Source organism: Rhipicephalus microplus, chromosome 3 (genome assembly GCF_043290135.1).
Source record: "Rhipicephalus microplus isolate Deutch F79 chromosome 3, USDA_Rmic, whole genome shotgun sequence".
Classification (NCBI taxonomy): domain Eukaryota; kingdom Metazoa; phylum Arthropoda; class Arachnida; order Ixodida; family Ixodidae; genus Rhipicephalus; species Rhipicephalus microplus.
In genome coordinates this window covers 139,550,148-139,561,666 of record NC_134702.1, presented here as the reverse complement: position 1 = coordinate 139,561,666, position 11,519 = coordinate 139,550,148, and positions in this window count along the sequence as shown.

Below are 11,519 nucleotides of genomic sequence, written 5' to 3'. Positions count from 1 at the left end.
CAATTAGAAAATTGAGGGGGAAATTTTGTTATTCGCATCAGCATGGTGTACGACTACATATCTTTGCAGAAAACCTGTCAGTTTATTGAACGATGGGGCTTGTGCAAGTCCCCCGTGTGTGCAGTGAAACGTTGCGGCAACATAATTTTTTTACAGCGCAAAAAAGAATAATCCTTCAATGGAAGGACACGTATGTGATGCTATTCACGTGTAAAAATATTTTATGAAATATAACATAAAAATTACACAATTTATTTGAGACTATTCACAATGAGTGCAATACGCGCAAGAGGTATACAGGTGAATAGCAGTATAAAATTGCAGACACCGTAAATTCATGCAGCGAGTAATGTAAACCAATAGAAATTTTTTTGTTGAAGTTTGTTTGCAAAGCTCAGCTTCACAGAAATAATGACGGTGCATGTAAACTACGGAGTTCGTATAAAGCAATGCTATATTGGGACACCATTTCTAAAAGCATGACAACAAACTTTACCACGAGCAGAATTATTACACTGATTAGTCATCGACGATGTCTGCTGTTCACTGGTCATGTTGTGTAGCGCAGTAAAAATATTTGCCACTCATTGATTCTTAATTCCGTCCATTCCGTCCTTTGAAAGGCATCTGAAAACGTAAATCTGATCCACGTTTCATTAAGTGACAGCGCTCATTCTGCGTGATCAACGAAACGAACGATGAGTCTGAAACCGCAAGAGTCTACCATAGTAGTTCAGTATGGCTGTATTTGACAAACGATGGCAGCGTATAGTTCTTCTGCATTCTCATTATGGACAATAGCGAGTTCACACAGTAGTTTTACACGATGTTATGAAACACGGCACAAGACAAAACGTGTGCCTTGCTGGTGGTTCCCGCGTTGCGACGGAAGCCGGTGATGATGGTGACGATGTAGGGCTGCTGGTCAGTGGGCAGGTTCTGTTGCAGGTCAGTCACGGTGTTGTACACTTCGTCCCGCTGGTCTGCTCGGCGAGCCCACAGCAGCACAGCGCCGTACAGTAGCCACAGCGCCAGCACGCAGCTGCTAACGAGCATGTGGCGCTCGCGAACGCCACGAGATACCTGCGCCATGATGCGATCACCTATTGTGCGTTGCGAGCACTGGAACACCAAGTCTCATTCGCCATATTCTCATAACGTATTTTGTATATTGAGATATTTATTTATTTAACTAGACATTCTTCGCGTGTTTTTGCCTTTGCCGTGGCCTTCATGCGCCGCATATCCATAGTTTAGCGACAATATGTGGTTCCCCCAGTGTCTTCATAACCCGCCACAATGGTTTACTGCCAACTACTGCAATTCATCTCTTTGATGTGCGCGCCTGAGCAACCAATAAATAACAACTGTGCGGAAACAACGCCAGCGTGCCATGATTACCACCAACTGGTTATGCAAAAAGAAGTCTCAACAGGTGGTCCTGTGATTTCAAGGATGATGAACACCAGTGCAACTAGCGCTAACAGACAAGAACCATTGCTTCTATTTTCTTAGTCATAGATTCTAGGATTGCGTGACTAGAAACGATATGCAAATGTGAGTTGAAAAAAAGAAGCTCGAAAGCTTCAACTTCTTGAATTTATTATCCCACCTTCCCCGCCCGCTTTCAAATTGCTCACTCCTAACTCTTTTCTGGGGATAATCAAGAAGTATAGGGTTTTAAAGGGCCTTCAAGCCACCTCCGATATATTTTCAAACATTTCAAGTGAACATGAACGTCATATGCAGAATGACGTCACGATGAATGATGCCACATGTGCCAGCGCTAGGGTATACCAGTTGTGGATGCGCCACAAAATACAAGAAACTATTATCCTCCTCTGCGCGCCTTTCCAGCCACTGAGGGACGTCGCGAGGTTGCATCTTTGATGCGTAGCGTAAGTCATTCTGCAAGCAGCTAGCTGCCCGCGCTCCTTTGTCGTCGTCATACGTTCGTCGTGTTGCGGTGGCGCCGGCTCCTAATCTCGCTCGAATGGTGCTCTGGCACGGCGTGTAATCGTACGCATCTATCACGTGGCCGATCTTCTGAGGGCATGCGTCCAACACAGGTTCCATACCAATGACTACCACAAGTCTGCTTCTACCTGCCGCCCAGACACCGCATGCGCCAGCGCGGTACGTCGCCGGGACCCTCTGATATTCAGCGGCACTGATGACCGTGACGTCGACCATTGGCTCTCCACCTACGAACTCGTGAATGTCCTCAACAAGTGGGATGACGCTACGAAACTGGCCAACGTTGGCATTTGCTTATTCGTGATTCCTCACTTGCGGTTTCATAACCACCAAACCGATGTCCCTACTCGGGCAGCGTTTAAGACCAAGTTCAGCGAAGTCGTTGGTCTACCTGTCATCCTGAAGCTTCGCAGTGTCTGCGCTTGCGATCTGAACAACCAAGCGAGACAGACAGAATCAAGCATATCTTAAAAACATTGGGGAAGACGTATTCCAGATGCTGATCTGGATGAGCCCGGGTACTATCCCTCAAGTTATTGAGCTATGCTAGAGCTTCGACGAACTTCGCCGGCAGCGCCTCGTACCCGCCGCCCTGTTTCTTATCAATAATCGGTGTCTGGCTTGATTCCATCGAAGCATCCCGTCCTCCTTGCGCAGCTGCTTTTGTGCGCGAAGAAAATTCTCGTAAGCCCTCACTCATCCCCATCTTGCTGGAGCGCGGTACACAGCTCAGCCACGCAATACAGCACCTCATACAAGACCATGTGTGTGACGTCCAAGAACATGTGTCTGAGATTCGTCCACCAGAATCGGCACCACCAGTCACGGCAACTTTGACGTATGCCGAGGCCGCAGCGCGCGCGCGACTGCAGACGTTCCGAGCGAGACCTCCGCTGCGTGCTCCGGCTTACACCATCTCGCTGCCACAACCTTCAGTACATCGAGTCTTCAATTCCTGGCACACACCCGACAACCGGCCTGTAGTGACGCGACGGCGTCCGACGTAGACGTGCCTTCTCCCATCGTCAATCGTTGTCGCTGATGCGTCAGTGTTCACCTGCAACCGACTCGGAAAACTACCTTCTGCAGTTCTCGAGGCAAGAACTGTGCCACCGCCGCGAAGTACAAACCCTCTTCCTTCGCTTCCAAATGTTCTTGATGTTGTCATTGAAGGTGTATCTGTTCTTACTTTAATTGGTCACCCTTTTTTCGAGTTAATTTTTTCGCACTTCCATGGCGCATCCCGTCCAGCCTGTGGCGGAGTGTACTGCCAAACCTCCAATTCAAGAAATTTCTTACACAGTGTAGTTAACCGTACTTCTACACTGTTCGCACGATATAGTTTTAGGCTGGGATTTTCTGCCTCCCCACCAAGCTGTCATGGACTGCGCCTGCAGAAGCTGCCTTTTTCTCACTTGTCGATGCTTTACCTGCCAATGGGCCCCTCTCCTGCGGGAACTTGGTTACCACTGACGACACCCACATCCCAACTCCCACTGCTGTCTTGGCATCTGTATCCTGTCCCGCAGCCACTGATGCTATCGCGCTCTTCACGCCCTCCGCTGCTTTCGTTCATCGCCACCTCTAACCACTCCCAACAGCTCTCCTTGCGTTACAAGGTGGTGTCGTCGACGCGCCTGGGGGCAAATCGTTCCCATTTCTATGACGTTGCTTCGAGGTGAATGTATTGGCACCATGGGACCTTGCGAAACCGTTACCGCGTTAGGTGTTCCTGATTGTTCACCAGAGGTGAACGCCCTCTTATGTAGCCCCCAGACTGGCACATCAGCTAGCGACAACCATATCATCGACGACGGTCTACACCCACAACAGCGCCATGACCTTCTAGACCTTCTTGACAAATTTCGCCCAAGTTTACAGAGCCACAGCACTTGTCTAGGCCAGACATCGACTGTATGTCATTGGATGGACGCAGGTATTCACCCACCACTGAGGCAGCGACCATATCGGGTAACGTCAACTAAGCATGCATCATACATGGATGCGTAGGTGATATGCTTCAGCGGGGCATCGGTCAACCGTAATAGTCCACGGGCACTCCCAGTTGTTTTGTTTAAGAAAAGGGCTGGCACGATACGCTTTTGTGTATGGTCGTCTAAACAAGATAGCGTGAAAGGATGTTCAACATCTGCCCCGTATGGACGACGCCTTAGGCTGCTTACAAGGTGCAGCTTCCTTTTCACACCTCATTTTTTGGTCTATGGATGCAGATGACAGACTCAAAACTGCATTTATTACGCCGGATGGCCAATACGAATTTAATGCGATGTAATTAAGCCTGTGCAATGCGCCGGCAATATTTGAGTGCATGATGAACACTATTCTGCGAGGCCTTAAATGGAAAACATACTTGCGCTACTTCGATGATGTGGTGGTATTTTCGCCAGATTTCCCCACGTACCTACGTCGCTTAGAGAAGTTTTACATTGTCTCGCTGACGTTGGCCTCGAACTAAACATAAAGAAGTGTTACTTTGGGGCATGCAAGTTCACCATGCCTGGTCATAATGTGCTGAAGGATGGCATACTCCCTGATCCCTCTAAGCTGCGTTCTGTTATATATCTCCCGAGATCCACGTGCTTGAAAGATCTGCATAGTTTCATTGAACTTAGCTCGTGCTTTCGCTGCTTATATGCAAATGCGCCTCGATTATAGCACCTTTGAGAGACCTGCTTCAGGAAGACACCTATCTATCCTTCTGTTCCCGGGCTTGTGATCATGCGTTTGTGAAGTTATGTGAGCTACTCGCAACACTAGCTGTACTGTGCCATTTCTATGCCAGTGCTCCTACAGAAATCCACACAGATGCTATAGCGGTGTCGGTCTTGGTGCGGTCCTCGCACAACGAAAGCCTGGCTACCAAGAATATGTTCTTGCGTACGCCAGTCATACACTCACAAAAGCTGAAGCATATTATTCAGTTACTAAAAAATGGTGGCTCGCGATCATGTGGCTCACAAAATGGTGGCTCGCATATAACAATTAATGAGGTGAACACTTATGGAGCCAAGAAACATCGTAAGCAAAAAGGCAGAGTTTGCCCGCTCAGTTGAACATGCATAAACAAGCACAAAAACACTCTCCTATAGCCACAACACATTGTGCAGGAATCGACATTACTAATTCTACAATTTCCAACAGTCTGGGGCATTGCTATTGTTCCGTTCCTTCACATGTCATTGAACTTCTTTCATAGAAAACGGTCGTCCGCACATGATGACAGTACATGCTGAGCCGGTACCTTTTTTGTTGCGCCACAGAAACCAAAATATTTATTGCTTGCAGGGGGAAGGTACCCATGGCCAGGCACTACGGGTGAGGTGTTACAAACTATTAACGATAGCGTACGGTCTCTTCTTATCGCATGCTTGCAACCTGTGTTTTCTATAGCCGTTACATGACTAAACCCGCAGTTCTCATGCAGATTGCACTGAAAGCGATCAAAGGGTTCGACACTATCGAAGGATGTGTAATTGTTCAAGAGGTTGCTTCCACAACAAAAGAGTATGTAAGGCTCACAAATATTATTTAAAAAGCATAAACATTTATGTAGACCTTATAAGCTACTTGAAGCAAATATGGTTTTACTCCAACAATTAGCAACATCGGGTGCGTTATCTCCCTAAAAGCAGTCGATTCTTATACCTGTAGAAAACGAGAAATCGGCAGATCCCACGTATCTTGCGAATTGATGTTTTGCGAAGCATACGGGTAGAAGGTATGTGTGTGTGTGTTTTTTTTTAGTCAGCAAGACGTTATGGAGCGGCGCTAAATATATGTTACAAATCCACGCACATATATACGTTAAACAACCGCGTATATTTTATATTAGGCCCCACCGCGGTGGTCCAGTGGCTAAGGTAATCGGCTGCTGACCCGCAGGTCGCGGGTTCGTATGCCGGCTGCGGCGGCTGCATTTCCGATGAAGGCGGAAATGTTGTAGGCCCGTGTGTTCAGATTTGGGTGCACATTAAAGAACCCCTGGTGGTCGAAACTTCCGGAGCCCTCCATTACGGCGTCTCTCATATTCATATGGTGATTTTGGGACGTTAAGCCCCACATATCAATCAAATCAATGTTTTATATTAGAAGTTGTTTACAGTTGCACAACGAAGCCCATAGCAACGTTGATATTAGCAATAGCAGAAGCGGGAAGCTGATATGAAGTGCTGCTGTTTGCACTGGTGCAAGTGAGGCTGGCAGCCCTCAATACTGATACACAAATCAACTTCAGCGGATGCCGCCTAAATACAATTTACCTTAACCCGACATTACGGCTGTATTGTAGGAGTACGCATGTAATGTTTATAAAAACGGATAGCCAGTACTGCAACCACAGTTGACGTTACACGAACATTAGGCTCTATTTTAAAAGTATATGCGAGGCCTCGCATGGCTCTGCGGTAGAATATCGATTTCCATTCACAATGCTGGGGTTCGATTCCTGCTGGGACACTGACATTTATTGTTTCTATTCATCTGGTCAACGCAGCCGATGTCACCTTTTTTTAAACGCTTACGCGTGAAACCTATCCACCTGTGTTCTCACCGTTCCTAGTTAGATTTAAACTGTGAATCACCTCCAGCACATTTTTGCATACCAGTGGCACATACCCGGGGCGGGTATGTGCCACTGTCTTTTGAAAAGTGTTTGACGACGTGCGAGACGAGATTGTGACCTTATTCATGTCATGGCCAGCGAGTCATATTCGACAAACCATATTATCCTCTCGCACTAAATTTGGTGAAACCCAAGTTCAGGGGTGATCATGAGCACCCCGCTGTAGGAGGTTAGCTAGATATATACGCAGATAGAGGCCAAAAGTGTTTGCAGTACGCAAAACAAAAGCAATGTGCCTCGCCGTAGCAAATTATGCGCACTTTGTGAAAGGTATTGGCGCAGTGTGCATTTCGATTCGCAAAAAGAAGTGTTCGTCAGGATTAAAAGCATCAATGAAAAAATGGCCCCACCCACCTTGCGCCAGGAGATCTCATTGGGCGCAACCCAGTGGGCTCCGGAGAACCAGGACAGGTGCGAGCAGCGGCAGTGCAGCGTCTCAAGCGACGAGTCGAGCACCACAGCGCAGCCACGGCCCGACCAAGCGGGGCGTCGCCAGCTGCGGCAAGCGACCAGTGCCGCCCACAGCCTGTAGCGCACGCGTCGAGGGTCTGCGGGACGCAGGGCGCCGACGCCCCACTCTAACTTCAGGCGAACGGCCACGTACAGCGGTCGACCGCCAAGAGCCACCCGCGGCACCAGCGTGCGGTTGCCGCGCCACTCGGGACCGGGGCTTCGCAGGATTTCGGCCTCCGTGGGCTCATGACCGGCGCTGAACGTCACCTGCGCATGTATAAGCTATTGATTTGATAATTGATATATGCTGTTTAACGTCCCAAAACTACCATAGAAATATGAGAGACGTTGTTGTGGAGATAGAAAATTTCGAGCACCTGGGGTTCTGTAACGTGCAACCGAATATGAGCAGTCAGGCCTACAGCAATTTCGCCTCCATCGAAAATGCAGCCGACGCAGTCCAGATTTGGCCCCGTGACTGAATCCAGGCTCAGCAGCTGAGCTGTCGGCTCAGCAGCTGACTACTTTAGCCACTAGACCACCGCGGCGTGGCGGCATTAAGCTATGTTATCAGTTCTATTGCGATAAAAACGCCAGAGACTGCCGAAGACATGGAGATCCCAATGGGAACCAATCTTCTTATTCTCTACAAGCCCCCATTTTCTATCAGAGAAATTCTTTTTCTACACTTCGCATTTACAAAGCTCGTTATCAGTATCCACTGTCAGCATTCTAAAGCTGGAAACCTTGTTTTCGTTGTTTTGTCATAGGCCCAAGGCTCTAAGTTGTTGTATCCTCCCTTAGCATTGGCTGTTCTTGTGAACAGCTCTAGCCCAAAAGCAACGAGTCCTGCGTCAAATTCACGAAGCTTTTTCGTAAGCACCGTCACATATAGCACGGTTACTGGTACAGCTTTGTGACTACATGGTTCAGTCGCAATGACTCTGCATGCCGAGTTTCCCGTGGACAAGAAGACAATGTCCAATCCGCTATTTCCATAAAACGACAAACGCGCTCTCAATCCTAGAATAAAACATCACTATAGAACTCGCAAAGCGCGCTACGAGAACCTATTTGACATTCTCCTCGTGTCGTGCGAACTTCTGTCAGAGCTTCCTGCTTCTCTCTCAACACTTTCTCCTCTCCCATGCCCAAGTGTAGCGTGGCATATCAAACTTGTTCTTCCGGTTAACGCCCTTCCTTTTCTTTTCTCCTGTCCCTCTCCATCTCTCTCTCTCTCTCCCTCTCAGTATGCAACGAGCATGCCTTTTTTAGCGATTTGAAGCAGTTCAAACAGTACACGTTTAGTAAATAATTGTGATTCAACTTATTGAAGAAAAACAAGAAGCATAATCCAAGTACAGATTTAACAGCTTGACTCTTCATATGCAGTCCAGTGACATTTTGTGCTCTGTAAGAGCAACAACAACTCGTCGCCAGGGCCAAGACGGCAGTAGAAGCCAGAGGGTTCCTGGACTAAGGAGCCCTCCCACCTCAGGGTGGCACCGGGCATTGCTCGGGGCACTGTTCCAAAATAAACGTTTACTTCTCTCTCCCATGGCAGAAAGAAGTTGTACACCGTCTTCTAAACAGTTCCGACTGGGGGCTTGAAATTTCTCAGATGTCAACGCTTGCTTTCTACTTTTTCTTAAAAAATAAAGCTGCACAATTTCATGTGTACTTCACTGCTTCTTTTTATCACACCTGCAGCAGATCGATAGGCTTCTCCGGCTCCAGGTGGACAAGCAGGTCGAAACCAGCCGCGGCGGCCGGCACGTCGAGCTTGTGCAACGTGACAAGTCCGCGAGTCGCGTACGCGCGGTTGTTGGTGGTCAGCGGTGTCTCCGGCCGCAGCTTCCGAAGGAAGAGCTCCACCATCACCGATGACTGATTGGTCGAATGACTGTCAGCCCGCTTGACCATTACGAATTGCGTGTTGAGCAGCGAGTCATCCGCGCAGGGGAAGGGGCTCACGTCCATTACGAGGCACCTACGAACGATATTGTTTGGTATGTGTATTCATTTTCTAGCCATCCGGAGTAGACAGCAACAGGACGGTACGTAACCGCAGCAATTTAAATATCATACGTGGCCTATGAGGCTCTCGTTTGACGCTCATGTTTAGCAATTTTTCATTTAATGTGCTGCAGTGCTTCGAACAATGTGCCCGTTGATGCAAACTTCATCATCGTCATTATTAAATATAATTGATAAGAGTAACGACAATTTCAAAGCACTCTGCCCTAATTATATAGTGAAAATGATGTATGTAAAAACATCAGACCAACAGTCACGTAGAAAAATTTTAGTACGGCTTCTTGCGTAAAAACTCAGTGTAAAGCTGTTTTTTTTTCATGCGCTTGTATTTGCTTTCCATGTCATTTTGGTGTTTCAGAAAAAGTAAACGAATTAAACACACAAAAACCTAACTACAACACAGATTGAAAGCTGTTGGTTAAACGTTTTAAAACACGTAGGTATAATAAATGTACACATAAAGGTGCTTTTGCTATGTAAAAATGATTATATAACGTTGTCTAGAACACTGTGGCTTCCTGATAGATTGATGAGCTTCATGAGAACATTTCCACGGATTCACAGCCAACTGCGAGGCTTTGTGTAAATTCACGATGCATTTGAAGTCGCAATCGACTGTTCCCCTCGAATATTCGTTGCAATGTAAACAGTAGCGCATATAGAGCACATGTACACCAATCCAAACAGCCTGAGACAATCGTTAACCGCGTATGAAAAGCGTTCTCGCTTCTAAGGAAAGGCCCACCTGGCAGCTGAGGCTGGTTCCAAGTTAACAAGAGTTCCGTTCGGCAGCCCGAGCTTTGTGACACGCTCACGAGGGCGCGCACCCTGAACGCACACCCCGTAGCCGGATAGATGCAGCGACAGCGAATCCTGCACCGACGATGCCAGGGAGCGCTGCACTTCGTCCAGCGTTGCCAGTAGCACTCTGTTCAGGGAGAGGGTCGCGAGCAAGTCATTTGCATATGCGATGTCAGGACTATATTCACGCACACTTGGGCTTCCTAAGACTTTCAGACATTCATTGCTCGAACCATCAAGCTTTCTCAACCACAGTCCAGTACTCTAGGACAATGACTAAAGCTACGTTTACACTGGGGAATAATCTGCATATACGACTTCAGGACATTATTGACGCTCATTTAGACCTGATCCCTAAATGGTCACAAAATTAAGAATATGGAGCAAGCAGCTCCATAAAAATAAGTTACCATGGTGTAGCGAGTGAAAGAAGGAGAGTGTGGTTCGGAAGGGGGGAGGCTTCTTTATTGTTAGTCACAGCCTAATGAAGTCAACTATGAATTAAACCAAGAAAAGCCTAGAGTACAATATTCGGTTTTTGAACTCTAATGTAGTAATAAGAAAAAGTGAACGGAAACACCCTTTGTCGTCGGTTGGGCTCGAACACACTTGAAATCATGAGTCCAGTGCTCCCCGACGAATTTTTCCACATTGGGCACCGGTGTTGTAAGTTGAAGCTTAGCTTCAACGATGGGCGTTCCCCCGTACACTGCGTTGGGCATTTCCGTACGTTGCCAGGTAGCTAACCAGAAATCTTCTTCTAGTTAACTTCGCTGTCTTTCACTCAACCTTATTGTCTCTCTCTGTATACTTATGTAAGCATGTATATCTTATATGAAACTAAATTAAGTGGAACGGAAATTGAATCTTGGGAGGGTTCACCAGCGCCGAAACTTCCATTATTGCAGTATTACTCAAGCACATTGCTATAGCTTCATAAATTTTTTTCTTGAAGTGAAGTGAAGTCTAACCTGATTACTATGCAGGTGAAAATGTTCGTCTTCCCTGCCTTCTTTTTTCTCGTTTCTCTCTGTCGTCCAATTACATTCGACAACATGAAAAACTGGTGGTAAGAATGCCAGCTATACAAGCACCAACTACATCGTGGCTTTTTAGGCGATCGGCTACAAGTGTCTTTCAGCCTAAGACTTTGCCTACGACAAGCACTAACAACGCACCTAAGAAAAGGGCGGAAGAACGTAAGCAGGGGTAGAACAAGCATTCATGGCTGCCACTTGTCCACGTTGAACCGATGAGAAAAGCTTGTTGCTCACCTGGGCACGGTCCTAGATGGACCATGGCGGCAGGACGATGGATCCCGCACCGCGTTTCTGTGCAGCTTGGCTACGGCGCGCAGCAGTGCCACGGACGAGGCGAGCCTGGGCTCCTGGGGCGCCGACAGCAGACCCCGAGAGCGCAGAGTGTCCGCCCAACGTGACGCCAGCCGGGACACGGCCAGCTGTCGACCGGACGAGAGTCCTGAATGTCGCAAGCGCATTAGCATACATTTTATCATGTGCGGTCTCTCATGTCTAGGATTGAGTGGGCGAGAGTGAGGTGGTGAATAGGGCACGACGAAGGACATTTTATTATTTATTTAGTTATTTAC